Below are 16468 nucleotides of genomic sequence, written 5' to 3'. Positions count from 1 at the left end.
TATAACTTGTTGTGCTGTAGAGAAGGCCCCCAGATTGGGACTCTTGCCCAATAGCACTTATTGTGTTAGTGCACCATGACAGACGCCACATGGTGTGCGTGGCCTGCGGTCTGGGACCAGACCACAGGCACATTACCATAGACATTTAGGGACACACTCCAGCTGGAGCTCCCTCAAGAGGTGGACACCTGCGGACAAGAGAGAGGATCCAGTAGACCGCGTTGTGGGACCACGTTGCGGTTCCGCGGATCCACCATCCAAGTCTAGCCTAAGACCAGGAATGTATCTAACTTGCACCAACAGCCACACACAGGAGGTAGCGCTACTCCATACACTTTGGGTGGGCTTGACTCTGTGGCCACAGGGGTGGTTAGGTGCCCAGGACACCCTCAGTACTTTGAGGGTTCCACCGGGGAGGGTGTTACTGTGTTGTGGGTATTGTATTGTGGGGCCTTGTGCTATTATTGCATTGTAGAGTTATATGTGTGCCAGTAAAGATAACTTACTAGTGTGTGTATACTTATTCACTGATTGTATTGGTTCCTGTGAGGGGTTATCCTGCTGTGCGAGGATCCCTCCCAGGTGGTGGCGCTGTATTCAGAGAGAACGTGATCACCCCAGGCTCCCAGTGGCGGAGGCTTAGGCCTTCTGTGAGCCACAGGTAAAGACAGAACACATAATTCCCTTAGACATGGGGAAAGCGGGCTACATTCATATAAATTTATTTTATTCCTTTGTTTAATGCCATTTTTTTTGTGGAGCAGCTAATGCAGCCATTGAATTAACCCAGTCCTCTATACTGGGAACTAATTTAGATTTCCAAGTAACCCAAGACTTTTGGGACCTTTACATTTTTCTATTGTATAATGAAAACCAAGTTAAAATATTATAGGATCTGGCTGAGTCGCAACTCAGAGCCAAATCAGATTCTGAAACTTGTAAAGAATGTAAAGTTAGCAGAGATGATTTTGGGGTGCTGTATCATAAACTATATCCTCATAGTCAGGGCTCGACAAATTAAACCCCCCCTTCCCCCCCCCAAAAAAGTTAATCTCTCACCCCCCTCACTTTCCCCACTCGCGAGTCTTACCGGCGGCAGCGTGATGCGTTGTCTACCGCTATTCTCCTGCTTCTCCCCTGCAACTTTGAGTATCTACCATTTAACTCCCGTAAACATGGCTGTCCGTCGTCAAATGACGTCGCGTTGCCATGACAATGGGACGCTACGTGACGTCAAGACACGTAAAGTTGTCATGGCAAAGCAGCGTAATTTGCCGCTGCGCAGCCATATTTAGAGGAGTTGCAGGGGAGACACTCGAAGTTGCAGGGGAGAAGCAGGAGAATGGTGGGAGATGCCACGCCACGGCACCCCGCCGCAGGTAAGACTCGCGAGCGGCCGGCCAAAATGCCCTCGCCCCAGGTGAGTGGGCAAGTGCATTTGTCGAGCCAAATCCCAGAGGCTTAACTACGCGTGCCGCGTACAGTATGTTCAGCCTCGTTATATATATATATATATATATATATATATATATATATATATATATATATATGTGATATAATATTTTATTAATATATATAAATAGAAGTATAATTTTTTACTTGTGTAGTGCTGATGCTGCACTCACAAATGTACTGTATGAAATAATTACAGTTTAACGTATCCTGTCTTTAGCCACTGTGACTCTTTTCTGTCCCGTGTATCATCTGTTCTTTAAACCACAGTGCCCATTTCAAAGTCTCAATATTCAGCCTTGGTAAGCAGTGAGATCTTCTCTACTTTGTCATGCCTTTGAAATCTGATTTTCAGTATTAAAGCTACCTTTTCTTTAAAGCAGCAGTCCAAGCTGCCGTTCACCCCCTCCCCCCACACACACTTTAACATGTGCATCAATACAATCCACCCAATGATTAGTAATTAGCTAAGTAGGCAATCGATCCGTTCTCCTGTGATCGATCTGTGAAGATTTGGCTTGGGGGTTCACTAAATGGCTGTCAGTGCAGCAGAAGAGGACCAAAGATACAAAGTTCTGTGGAGAAGATCATGCGACCATGCAGTCATGCGACCAGGGCAGGGCTCAAAAAGGGGTGTGACAGAGTCTGTTTCAGAAGAGGAAGGGGATATTACTTTGTAAAGAGTTGTTATAGAAAATGCTACAAGTATTTTCTCATAGTACAGAACTGATTTATTTAAAAAAAAATGTAGGATATTGCTTGGTCTGCAGCTTTAAGGCTGCTGTGTCTCTCTGGTGTAATATCATAAGATCAGAGGCTACAGAGCATAGAAAAATACTGTGGGGATCAAGGAAAAAATCATATTGAAATGAACAGGATTTTTTCTTTGATACGTGTTGGAATTGTTTTTCCACAGAATTGCTACACTATTGCCTCGATACATAAGGGATTATTCATTATAGTGCAAATTCTGTAGGGCACTACTGTAAAGAAGCTCCTTTTGATTTCAGTGCGAGTTTCAATGTGTTGGTGCTTGATCAGCATTATCGCAATTTAATAAATAACCCAGATAATCGATTAAGTAACAAATGGGATGGAAAAAAAGTTTCTATATATTCCTTTTTTTTTAAGAGACAGATATTATATGCCTTCATAGTGAAGTAGATGGAATAATGGCGTGGATGATAATTAAAAACAGCTTTATTCAAACATGGTGCTGGACATCACAGAGATTCATATCCTCTGACGCGTTTCGTTCCGTTAGGAACTTTCTCAAAGAGCCTTCATAGATACTGAAATAATAACAATAAGATATCTTCTCATACCAAAAAAACAGAGAAAAATTAAGGTATGGCACTAAGGATTTGTAATACTTAAGTGCAGTACAGCCATCCAATCTGTTTTCTTCATTTTATACTTCGTGAAATGAAATGACTACAATTTGACAATTAGAATGTAATGCCATGTGTAAAATTGGTGTACAGTACATATCTTCCTCATGCTGTGCAGTAACTCCTGTTAAAAGGGCAGGGTTGCCAGTAGCCATCATGGAGGTTTGCCCTCAACCCCTGTGATGTGTAAGATAGTAGCCAAGGAAGTGACAGCATGCTCTGGTCCTCTATTAGTGACAGAGGTGGGTTGTTTCTGAAAGCTGATATATTGCACAGCACTTCCTAAAGTTAGTCAGTCAGAGCCATGTGGAGTGTCTGCAACACTGTTGCAGTTGGTCAGAGCAGAGCCAGACAGTGCAGTGTCTGATGCAAGAGCAAGAGACTGTGCAGCTGAAGTGGCAGAGAGACAAGCTGCTTACACATTGTGTACAGGGACCTGGCAGCAAGGGCAGTGGATATTCAGAGTTGAGTGCAAATAGCCGCACGGCTATTCACAGTTGAGTGCAAATAGCCGCACGGCTATTCACAGTTGAGTGCAAATAGCCGCACGGCTATTCACAGTTGAGTGCAAATAGCCGCACGGCTATTCGCACTCAGTAGAACTTAACTGAGTGCGAATAGTCGAGCTGTTATGAACAGGTTTCTATGCCTTTATTCATCAGGAAGTCTTATAGCTCAGTGGTTATGCAGCAGGCCATTAGCATAGTGGACCAGGGTTTGATTCCTGGCAGGGATGTTTATTTTTTCCATTTTATTTTCTACTGAGTGCGAATAGCCGTGCGGCTATTTGCACTCAGTAGAACTTAACTGAGTGCGAATAGCCGAGCTGTTATGAACAGGTTTCTATGGAACTTAACTGAGTGCGAATAGTCGAGCTGTTATGAACAGGTTTCTATGCCTTTATTCACCAGGAAAAAATCAGAAAGTCTTATAGCTCAGTGGTTATGCAGCAGGCCATTTGTGCGCCTATTTGCACTTAGAACTTAACTGAATGCGAATAGCCGAACTGTTATGAACAGGTTTCTATGCCTTTATTAAACTCCCCTTCCTGCCTGGGGAAAGGTGCGCAACATAGTTGGGACTGGGACGGTTGGGACTGGGTGGGCGGGGCTTGATCGCACAGGCGTGCGCTGTAGTAGTTACTGGGACCGCAGCCTTAGGAGCCGCGTGCGGAGGCGTGTGTAAATGCAGGCGACAGGCAAGTTTAAATATACGCGCTGAGGGGAGCGGAGGAGCGGTCACGTGACAGCAAACATCCAATGGGGATGAGGGACTAGACCCGCCTCCCGCCACACCTTCGCCCCACCCCCAAAGCGCACTCACTGCCTCACCTGTCAGGCCACAAAAAAGCACCAGCTTCTGGAGGCGAGGCAGAGCAGGAGCGCGGCCCGAGGCACCATGCCCGAGACCTTAGGCCTCGGGCATGGTCATCGCTTAGGTTCTGACCCGTGCTGAGGCACGCTGCTGCTCGGCACTGAGCCCCTGCAGCCGCAATGAGAGCGGCTTTAGCAGGGGCTCGCGCACGCTTCCGCACGCCTGCGGAAGCGTGTCTTAAGAAATCTTTTGTTTCTTAGCTTGCCGGAGTGCAGGGCTGGTCACGTGAACCCCCGTACTGCCGCCCGCCCGCAGCATTGTTCCCCCATCCGCAGTACCGCTGCCACCACCCGCAAGCACCCTCACGCCGCGCCCCCCCCCCCCCCTTGCTAGTAAGTCTGATTTTTGGGTGTGTTTTTTTTATATATATTTTATTGCAGCTATTTTTTATATTATTACACATTCCTAGTGAGAGAGACATATATATATATATATATATATATATATATATATATATATATATACACACACACACACACCACAAAAGGTCACATAAACACACATAATACAACCTTTTTGGATGAACAATTTATACATTTATACGGCCAGAAAGAGTGGATTTACCCTCTGGGTGAGCAACTATTGGCCCAAGCAGCACACGTGGGTTTTTTTTAAATTTCCCTGCTCCCGCGCTTTAAAAAAAAAAAACAAAACAAAAAAAAAACTCCCAATACCTACAAGCTGATTGGCGCGCGCTCCCAGCCTTTGTGGACGCGCGGCCAGACTCTATATGAGCCCGCCCCCAACGAGCAGCCATTCCATGGAGGACACGGACACAGTAAGTATTATTTTTATTCTTTGTGCCTTCCCCCCTGTCCCCGTTATGGAGGTGTTAGCGGGTGTGTTCTCCTGTCCCCGGCGCTCCCCCCGTGGCGGAAGATGGGAGCGGGGATGCCCCTCATGTCCCGCTTGCCCGTGTAAGGCCGCGCGGGGCAGGAGACGTGTGCGGGGATGCCCCTCATGTCCCGCTTGCCCGTGTAAGGCCGCGCGGGGCAGGAGACGTGTGCGGGGATGCCCCTCATGTCCCGCTTGCCTGTGTAAGGCCGCGCGGGTGATGCCCCTCAGGTCCTGCTTGCCCCTGTGTAAGGCCGCGCGGGGCAGAAGACGTGTGCGGGGATGCCCCTCAAGCGAGGGGGGGGGGGGGAGGGGAGCCTGGTCGCGGTGCAGGTCGCGGCCTTAACCCCCCCCCTTCCCTGTGTGTTGTATATATGGGAGTGTGTGTATATATGGTAGTGTGTATATTGTGTATATATGGTTGTGTGTATATTGTGTATATATGGGTGTGTGTATATGGTGTGTGTATATTGTGTATATATGGGTGTGTGTATATATGGGTGTGTGTATATTGTGTATATATGGGTGTGTGTATATGGTGTGTGTATATTGTGTATATATGGGTGTGTGTATATATGGGTGTGTGTATATTGTGTATATATGGGTGTGTGTATATATGGGTGTGTGTATATTGTGTATATATGGGTGTGTGTATATGGTGTGTATATTGTGTATATATGGGTGTGTGTATATATGGGTGTGTGTATATTGTGTATATATGGGTGTGTGTATATATGGGTGTGTGTATATATGGGTGTGTGTATACAGTACTGTATATGTTGCAGTATTACTCAGTGCCAGTCAGCCAACACATACAGTACTGTCAGCATCGGTCAGCCACGCCCGATCGGTCAGCCACGCCCAGTCGGTCAGCCACGCCCGGTCGGTCAGCCATGCCCCGGTCGGTCATCCACGCCCCGGTCGGTCATCCACGCCCTGGTCGGTCGGTCAGCCACGCCTTGGTCGGTCGGTCGGTCAGCCACGCCCAGTCGGTCAGCCACACCCGGTCGGTCGGTCAGCCACGCCCGTCGGTCAGCCGCACCCGGTCTGTCGGTCAGCCACGCCCCGGTCGGTCAGCCACGCCCCGGTCGGTCATCCACGCCCCGGTCGGTCGGTCAGCCACGCCCGGTCGGTCAGCCACGCCCGGTCAGCCACGCCCCGGTCGGTCGGTCAGCCACGCCCCGGTCGTTCGGTCAGCCACGCCCCGGTCGGTCGGTCAGCCACGCCCGGTCAGCCACGCCCCGGTCGGTCAGCCACGCCCCGGTCGGTCAGTCACGCTCCGGTCGGTCAGCGCCCCCACAGGCCCCTCTGCGCCCCCCCCCCACATGCCCCTCTGACGCCTCTCTCTCTCTCCCTAACCCTCTCTCTCGCATTAACGAAGAGAACATAGTTTTTATTGCAATTTAATATGGACTGATAAATTTGGACCTCTATAAAATAAGCTCAAACACCCATATTTCAAGCACCGTATAATCAAAGCGTGCCATAGTCAATACAGGCATACTCCGCATTAACGTACGCAATGGGACCGGAGCATGCACGAAAAGTGAAAATTTACTTTAAGTGAAGCACTACCTTTTTCCCACTTATTGATGCATGTACGTATGTCAATCGTCATATACGTGCATAACTGATGTAAATAAAGCATTTGTAACAAGCTCTATACAGGCATACCCCACATTAACGTACGCAATGGGACCGGAGCATGTATGTAAAGTGAAAATGTACTTAAAGTGAAGCACCGCCTTTTTCCCACTTATCGATGCATGTACTGTACTGCAAACTTCATATACGTGCATAACTGATGTAACTAACGCATTTGTAACAGGCTCTATAATCTCCCCGCTTGCGCACACCTTCGGTACAGGTAGGGACCCGGTATTGCTGTTCAGAACGTGCTGACTGGCGCATACGTGAGCTGCCGTTTGCCTATTGAGCGAGATGTACTTACTCGCGAGTGTACTTAAAGTGAGTGTACTTAAACCGGGGTATGCCTGTAGTCTCCCCGCTTGCGCACAGCTTCGGTATAGATAGGGAGTCGGTATTGCTGTTCATGACGGGCGCTTGCTGCCGTTTGCCTATTGTTCGATATGTCCTTACTCGTGAGTGTCCTTAAAGCGGGGTATGCCTATAGATACATCTATCTATATCTATGTATATGTATGTATACACACACATACATATACACATACATATACTAGCTGAGAGACCCGGCGCTGCCCGGGACCAAAACCTCCTCTCCACGTCCCTCTCCATCTCCCTCCCCTGCGCAGCTCCAGTTTTCCCATCCCCCCCTGCGCAGCTCCAGTTCTCCCCCCCCCCTGCGCAGCGCCGGCCGTGTGTCCCCCTACATATCTCCAGCCGTGTCTTCCCCCCCCCCGTTCGCCGTTCCCCCCCCCCCGAGCAGTGGTGTTCTCCCCCCCCTGCACAGCACACTGTGAGACACGCGCACCCGCAGTGACAGACGCACACCCGCAGTGACAGATGCGCGCGCACACACTGTGAGACATGCACACACACACACACACACACACACACTGTGAGACACCGTCCATTCTCCGAGCTCCCACCGGTCCGGAAGGCGCCTCTCTCCAATCCGGGCACTCAGCCCGGTCGGTCCCGGGCGTGGGGGGCAGAGCATGCAGCGCCGTGCGCATGGCACCCGGGAGGACAGTGAGTGTGTGCAGACTAAACAGCAGGGGTGTGCCTGTTCCTTGTCAAATGTTTTGCTGCATTGCAATGCTATTGTCAAATCTGGGTTTCAGTGTTTTGTGCAGCCAGTTTTGGGAGAGGCTGCAATGAAATAATTTGTAAAGGGGTGGGGGGTTAAAATATGCTGATTAACAAGCATGGGATCATAGTGTGGTCATATAAGCTCACCATTTGTAGCCTTGAGTAAGAGTTTGCAGAAAGGATGCAGTCCCCAGTCACCTCTAGTCAAACTATAGTCTAACTATTATTGTCACTTTAAATGCATCACTCTTAAGATGCCAATGCTACCTCGCCAATGCAAGGGGGATATGTGTTTAATACATCTAAAGCAGTCATATGACCCTCCCCCCGCCCCAATAAATCAGCTTGTTCAAGTTGGTCAATTAACAGCAAAAAGTTAAGAGGGGTGTGGGTGGGGGGAACTCCTTTTGATATTCAAACATACCAAACTTATCAATGCTTAAGGCCACTGAGTAAATATTTTAAACAGAACTTGCACATCAAGGGACATACAGCTTTACTCACAGCTATTCCAGCTAATTACATCTCATAGCTCCTTCAGCTCACTAGCAACTGGCAAAATCAATTTCATTGTGTTTATAAAATCTTGCAGCACGCCGTGTCTGCACCTTCAGCGTGAAGGTGCGTATTGGGCCATTCCCCATTGAGAGGCGGTGCTTACATGCACAGCGCACACCGAGCAGTGCGCTGTGGCAGTGACTGGGACCTGCCGCGCCTACCTAAGCGGTTCACCTAATGAGGGCGAAACAGCTCAGTGCCGTTGTGGCCGCGACCACACATTAGCGTGCACCTAGCCACAAATTGCACGGCCGAGCAAGGGGGCAGCGCTCGTGTGCCAGCACGCCACGCTCCCTCTCAGGCCGCAGCCTAAGGCTTAGTCCATAGAGACTGAAGACATGTGAAAGGCACGCTGAAGCTGAGGGAAAGCGGTGCTTTCCCTGGCCTTATAGCGCGCGCCATCCGTGGGCGTGTCTGGGGGCGGGCCAGTGACGTCACGGAGCTGGTTCGCCCTCATTGGCCGAACCGTTCACGTGACCGGCCCTGCGCTCCGGCAAGCTAAGAAACAAAAGATTTCTTAAGACACGCTTCCGCACTCAGTAGAAAATAAAATGGAAAAAATAAACATCCCTGCCAGGAATCAAACCCTGGTCCACTATGCTAATGGCCTGCTGCATAACCACTGAGCTATAAGACTTTCTGATTTTTTCCTGGTGAATAAAGGCATAGAAACCTGTTCATAACAGCTCGGCTATTCGCACTCAGTTAAGTTCTACTGAGTGCAAATAGCCGCACGGCTATTCGCACTCAGTAAAAAATAAAATGGAAAAAATAAACATCCCTGCCAGGAATCGAACCCTGGTCCACTATGCTAATGGCCTGCTGCATAACCACTGCGCTACAGGCATAGCCCGGTTTAAGTACACTCGGTTTAAGTACACTCGGTTTAAGTACACTCGCGAGTAAGTACATCTCGCTCAATAGGCAAACGGCAACTCACGCATGCGCCTGTCTGCACGTCCTGAACTGCAATACCGGCTCCCTACCTGTAGCAAAGGTGTGCGCAAGCGGGGAGACTATAGAGCCTGTTACAAATGCCTTATTTACATCAGTTATGCATGTATATGACGATTGCAGTACAGTACATGCATCGATAAGTGGGAAAAAGGCAGTGCTTCACTTTAAGTACATTTTCGCTTTACATACATGCTCCGGTCCCATTGCGTACGTTAATGCGGGGTATGCCTGTATAAGACTTTCTGATTTTTCCTGGTGAATAAAGGCATAGAAACCTGTTCATAACAGCTCGGCTATTCGCACTCAGTTAAGTTCTACTGAGTGCAAATAGCCGCACGGCTATTCGCACTCAGTAGAAAATAAAAAGGAAAAAATAAACATCCCTGCCAGGAATTGAACCCTGGTCCACTATGCTAATAGCCTGCTGCATAACCACTGAGCTATAAGACTTTCTGATGTTTTCCTGGTGAATAAAGGCATAGAAACCTGTTCATAACAGCTCGGCTATTCGCACTCAGTTAAGTTCTACTGAGTGCGAATAGCCGTGCGGCTATTTGCACTCAACTGTGAATAGCCGTGCGGCTATTTGCACTCAACTCTGAATATCCACTGCCGGCAGCAAGTTGTGGTCTCCCTTAATGGGAGAGGTGGACCACCAATTTAGTTAGGAGCAGAAGGAACCTTCCAGAAGATGGTCAACCCAAAGATGAGTGGCTAAGTACAACCGCTGTGAGGGGCAGTCTGTCTAACCATGCAAATAAAGATGCCCGTGTTCAACCAACCCTGGCTGTGTGAGAGTAAAGTTCTTGCACAGAAGGAGGCACCACAGAGGAGGTCCTCATCAGAACCATCTCCCTGCGGATGCAGAGATCCTGATGAGGTGGAGGCGCTGCACTGGATGTAGGTAGGACTCAAGCACACTACCTCAGCGCCTGGTCTTGCTGATATCCCCACTAACATCATGCGGGAGACTCAGGAGTCCTGTAGCCAACAGGTGCACCACAAGACACAACCATGTAATGGGGACCGGTTAGACCACAGGGGACAATCTGAGATTGGGTGGGTCAAGGTGGGTCCAGAAACACCGTTATACTAGTATAAGATGAATGCAACTACTGGATAATAAAAAGCCTGATTTTATCAATGTACAGGTTAAAACATTAAACCTGGGAAATGCTTTTCCTAAACAAAATGACAAAACAAGTGTAACTGTGAAACCGTTTACACCTCACAGTAGAACAGAAACAAGAAACGCAGAATTTACCTTAACCGTTTTTATATCCGCACATGCCCGTGAGTCTTGTCTTCAGTGCTATTATATAACATAGGCCTGTTTCATTGTGATATGTGGCGCTGGACCTAATCGATGTTTGCTTATATGCAAATGCAATCTATTGGTAATTTCCTAATACATAAAAGTACCTCTCAGGTTTGCTAATGTAGTTATTTGTAGGATAATCCCTTCCAACAGATCCTTTTTTGCTGCTTGAAGACATTTCCTAGAAGGGAGAGCAGCGCTCAGCATGCCGGTCTTTCACTTCCTTATTGCCTGATTCACGTCTACATAAGTGGAACCTGACCCAACAAGGTGACATGGAAATGTTTACCTTTGTGTTCTGACACTGTGTACATCCTGTGTACAGGTATTTCTGCGCCAAGACATCAGAAAACTAAACGGAAGCTGCTGCAACTGTTGTTGCATACGTATATTATAGAAGCTGAGGAAATCTGAAATGTATCAGAAAAATGAGCTACTTATAGCATGTGTGAACTTAACTTTTACATTTTAGCAATGTACTGTACTGTATATGTTTGAAGGACAGCCAAAAAACCTAGTGTTTATTGTCATAAACCAGTGAGGAACATGTATGAAGATGACACTATTTGCTTCATAACGTGGAGCAAAACGTATCAGGCAATTTGTTCTGTCTGGCTGCATATTAAAGATGTAGACCAAACAATATCCAACATGTGTGTTTTATTTTTAATAAATCAGTTCTGTACTATGTGGAAATATTTGTAGCGTTTAAAAAAAAAAATCAACTCTACCAGTAAATGGCACTTTTTTTTGTAATGTAAATTTTATTGTACAGGCATACCCCGCTTTAAGTACACTCACTTTAAGTACACTCGCGAGTAAGTACATGTCGCCCAATAGGCAAACGGCAGCTCGCGCATGCGCCTGTCATCACATCCTGAACAGCAATACCGGCTCCCTACCTGTACCGAAGCTGTACGCAAGCGGGGAGACTATGGAGCCTGTTACACATGTGTTATTTACATCAGTTATGCACGTATAAGTTGATTGCAGTACAGTACATTCATCGATAAGTGGGAAAAGGTAGTGCTTCACTTTAAGTACATTTTCGCTTTACATACATGCTCCGGTCCAATTGCGTACGTTAATGCGGGGTATGCCTGCATAACAATACATAGTTGACAAGAAAATTCTGTTGACAGCTTGCTAAACATCTTCGTACACATATTCCTTGCCAAGTTAATACATCAAAATAAATTGGGAAATAAAGGGGTGCAGGGGGGTGTGGAGAGTGGGGAGGGGGGTGTTTGTCCATCTTTCCTGAACAATGTAATGTGAAGTGGCGTCGCTGCTCGCTCCAGTCTGGCCAGGGGAAGTCTCCCCCGCGGGCCTGGCACAATCTAATAATCTTGGGGGCTACTCTGTTGTATTGTCGAGTCTCAATTATGCATTATTGCCCATCAAAAGAGAACGCGTTTCCTTACTATCAAAGCATAATCGTGGCACTGTTTATCCTGGGGATATCTGTGTGGGACAACTGTGGCAGACAGACTTTTTGGAATTTAGAGCCATAGTCGTTAACCAAACTCGTTAACTTTTCCATCTGGCATACAAACCAAATTCTATTTCTAAATTTTGGGTATGGATGGAACTTCTAGCTGTTTCCATAATGCTGCGATCTCGCAACTAATTTGCACTTGACTCTGGATAGACCTTGTGTTGGCCTTTTTAACAGAAATATCCACAAATCAAAAGGGATTGTGAGGCCCAACATCCTCTGAAGCCAATCTCGAATTTAAGCACCAACCTGGGGCAAGACCACAGCACATGTAACAAATCTGCCTGCTCTACACATTGTTTCGAGCACAATGGTGAGTAGCCTGGTACACATTTGGATAATTTTAGTAGGGTCAGATACCATCTCATTATGACTTTATATGCGTTCTCCAACAATGTCGTGCAAATCGATCTCTTAGCTGCCGCTGTGAACATCTCCCATTCCTCTTCTTCTAGTGTCTCTCCCAAGACGGCTTTCCACTGGGACACATTTTAATTTCCTGGTATACCCTGGCCCAGAAAAGGTTACTTCCTTGTACATCTGAGATGTAAGTCCCCTTGTGTCTGTTTCTAAAGTACCGAGCTGTTCGAAATTGGTCAATGGGGAGCGGGCCGAGAATTTTTTATAAAAAGCTCTGATCTGGAGGTATCTAAAAAATTCTGCATGTGGGATGTCTTTTTCTGACTTAATTTGTTTGCATAGGCTCAGTTCACCATCAAAAGCAGGTATATGTGGGAGAAAACAGACACACAGAACAAAACAACCCAATAGCTGCAAGGCAGAGGGACAGACGTGGGAGAGCAAGACTGGAGCGGAGGAACATAAGGCTGGAAAGCTATTCACCAATGCCTTTTTAACAGAGTCGTTTGTGAGTGCATCCACTTTTTAGTTACCTATTGTTATTAAAACGTATTATGCTATGTCCGTTTTCTCTACTGTTTTTAAGCTACTTTGCTGTGGAATGCTACATCCTCAGCTCTTGTGTGGATCTGCACATGTAAGTGTGAGTTTGCTAGTTAGTGGGGTGCTGCAGTATTTTGGTAGTACATACTGGTATTATACTCTTTGTTTTGTTCTGTGTGTCTGTCTGTTTTCTCCCACATATACCTGCTTGGGATGGTGAACTGAGCCTGTGCGCTGGAGGACTTCCCTTTTCTATACTTAAATTAACCCTACTTTATCTGGGCGAATGAGTCTAGATAGGACTCGACCTAATCTATTGGCCACCGTTTTGGAATATATTTTGATATCTGAATTTATTAATGATATGGACTGATAGCTTTTGCAGTTTGTAAGGCCTTTGCCCTGTTTGTATATAAATGAAATGGATGCCTAGAGCATCTGTCTCGAGAAAGCTCACCTGCTGCATTGAACATTTTAACAAGATATGGGGCTAACTGATTCACAAATTTTTTTTCTGGTATAAATTTGAAAAGTCATCAGGGCCTGGCGCTTTGGATGGTTTTAGGTCTTTCACTACTTGAATCAGTTCCTCCACTGTGAAGTCCTATTGTAAACCCTCTCTCTCCTCTCTACACAGCCTAGGCAGTTTTGAGTCTGCCAAAAATTATTTTAGGGCATGGTTGGTGTTCGCATTATGGGTGACCTTTTCCCCAATAGTACTCCTTGAACGCCTCCACAATAAGGTTGGGTTTAGACATCACCTGCTATGATTTATGCCGAATGGATTGGATATTATAATTGGCCTGCTTATTCCTAATTTTATTTGCTAACAAAGTATCTGGCTTGTTTGCTTTTTCATAAAACTTCCTTTTTGACCAACTTAATGCGTTCTCAGCCTGGGAGGTTAAAAGTATATTTAATTCAGTTCTAACATCTCTCAGGGCCTTTAGGGTATCAGGTTTACCATCTTGTCTGTGCATATCCGCCAGGTCTTTGAGTTTTAGTTGTAGCTGTAATATTTTTGCATCTCTATATTTTTTGCGACCTGCAGCAATACCCACAAGTGACCCCTTGAGAGTCGCCTTATGTGCCTCCAACAAGGTCATCTGGGAATCAATGCTACCCTCATTGATTCTAAAAAATTGGTCGATCTCCGAGCTCACTGATTCCAACACCTCTGGAATCTTCAGAAGGGACTCGTTCAATTTCCAATTCGCTCCCTGCCGGACTAGGTTAATTTGAGAGCACTAGATACAAGGAGAAAACACGTCGCTCACCGTACAAACAAATACAACACAGACAGTAACTACCTGGTGCATGGGAGAAGCAATAGCATAGCACACACACATAATCACAAAGATTACACAAAGCCCCCAGTATTTGCACTCTAGGTAGGTGACACTATAAATGAAAGTGTCATAATACTGAGGCCCAGAAAATAGCCTATTTCCCTGGGCTATTTTCTGGGCCTCAGTATTATGACACTTTCATTTATAGTGTCACCTACCTAGAGTGCAAATACTGGGGGCTTTGTGTAATCTTTGTGATTATGTGTGTGTGCTAATTTGAGAGCACCATAACTATTGGTGCATGATCTGACCATGAAATATCATGTATCCTCGCCGAGGAGATCTTTAGAACCAATCTACTAGACACAAAGAAGTAATCTATTCTACTGTAGCTTGTGTGAGGGTGGGAGAAAAAGGTATAACCCTTCTTGCCCAGGTGTAGCTCCCTCCATATATCCACTAACTGGGCGTCCTTTAAACCCTTAATCAAAGTTGCTACCCCCTCCTTTCTTGCTCGACGGGATTGCTCTGATCTATCTAAGCCCGGGTCTAGCACCTTATTAAAGTCCCCCGCCAGGATCACATATCCATTAGATATTTTGTTCAGGACACTAAAGAATGTTGTAAAAACTCTGGGTCATTTTCACAGAGCGCGTAGACGTTTGCCAGTGTTAACTTTTGACCCTGAATAGAACCCACTAGAATTAAGAATCTCCCTTCCTTATCTCTCTTGATCATTTCCACTACAAAGGGGCATCTGCTGTGAAGCTACCTCTCCAATGGAGGTACGTCACATCCTTAAAGCCACATGGTTTATAACATGGTATTACAGCTGGCTAGTGGTTTAAATTAATTTATTAAGTTTTGTTGACTGGTGGTTTTATTTATTTGGTTGATTGGTTGGCTAGTTCTTTTATTTCTTGAATTGTGTATATATTTATATTATTGTGTATTTGTGTCCTTCATGCTTTTTTATTTGGTTTACCATTGACTGCTTTAGTGGCTTATCATCCCCATATTTTATGGGTATGATATACCCCTGTACCAATCAATGTGTACAGGGTAGTATAGTGGTCCTGGGGTGGGTGGTTAGGCCTCCCGGGTTGGTAGCGGGAAGGGTGGGTTAACCCTTTAATTACTATAGCGGTTATTATTCGCTAAGGTGATTAAGGGGTTAAGGACCATTAGATTGTATTTTTTCTTGTATTCTTACTGGCATCGAATGACATGGACCTGCAGTATGCTGATGAGGATGCCCTTCATGATGGCAAGGGTAAGTTGAACGTTTTATTTTCTTTATTTATGCTGGCTAATGTTTGATTTTATTATGGGCAAATGCACTATTATCCATATGTGGATAATTGTCATTTTTCCCATTACTGTACTGTATGTGTTGGGGGGGAGAGGGGATAGAGGGGGTGGATATTTTAGGTGTGTGTCCTTATTTTTGGCTAATAAATAGTGTAACTTTTTTTTTGCCTCCAGCCGTTGCCTTTATCTGCAGTGCTCTACCTTCCACTTTTTCTATCAGCATTCTAGGATGTACGGACGGACCAGAACTTGAAGGGCACAAGGCAGCGTTCTGCAGAACCATCCCAGATCTGAGCGGATCCTGTGGCGCCGTGGACTCATATGGGGATCAAGCCCCGGCATCCCCGGACTGTCTACAGTTGGTGGTACTCAGTATGTACCGGGCACAGTTGATGCGATTAGTGCTCGCGATTCCTCTAGCAGGGCACCAGGGAGATACCCATATGTGAGCCAGGCTGACCCAGAATTTGTACTGGCCGGGGGTACCACGGGAGGTGTTGCCGCACCTGTGATACCTGCCTGTGAGTAGGGTGACAGGCCCCCCTGGGGCCACTGCCGGTGATTGGGGAACCCTTCCGGCAGGTGGCAGTGGACATCATCAGGCCCCTGATGATTCCCATGTAACGCGAAGCGCGACCACGGTGCTGAGGTAGGGAATTGGTTAACGCTGACCCACAGCCACGCGGGCGCGCCTAGGATGTAGAGTAGTCGTGCAAGCTAGGTCAGGATTATAGATGGGAGAATAGTAGTAAATACTTGCCAGGTCAGGAGTGGAGAGTTGCGGATCGTCGGGGTGCGTAGCCAAGTTCGGGATTAGAGAGTAGCGGATTGTCGGGGTAGGTAGCCAGGT

Source organism: Ascaphus truei, chromosome 2 (assembly GCF_040206685.1).
Source record: "Ascaphus truei isolate aAscTru1 chromosome 2, aAscTru1.hap1, whole genome shotgun sequence".
Lineage (NCBI taxonomy): Eukaryota > Metazoa > Chordata > Amphibia > Anura > Ascaphidae > Ascaphus > Ascaphus truei.
This window is presented reverse-complemented; position numbering follows the sequence as displayed.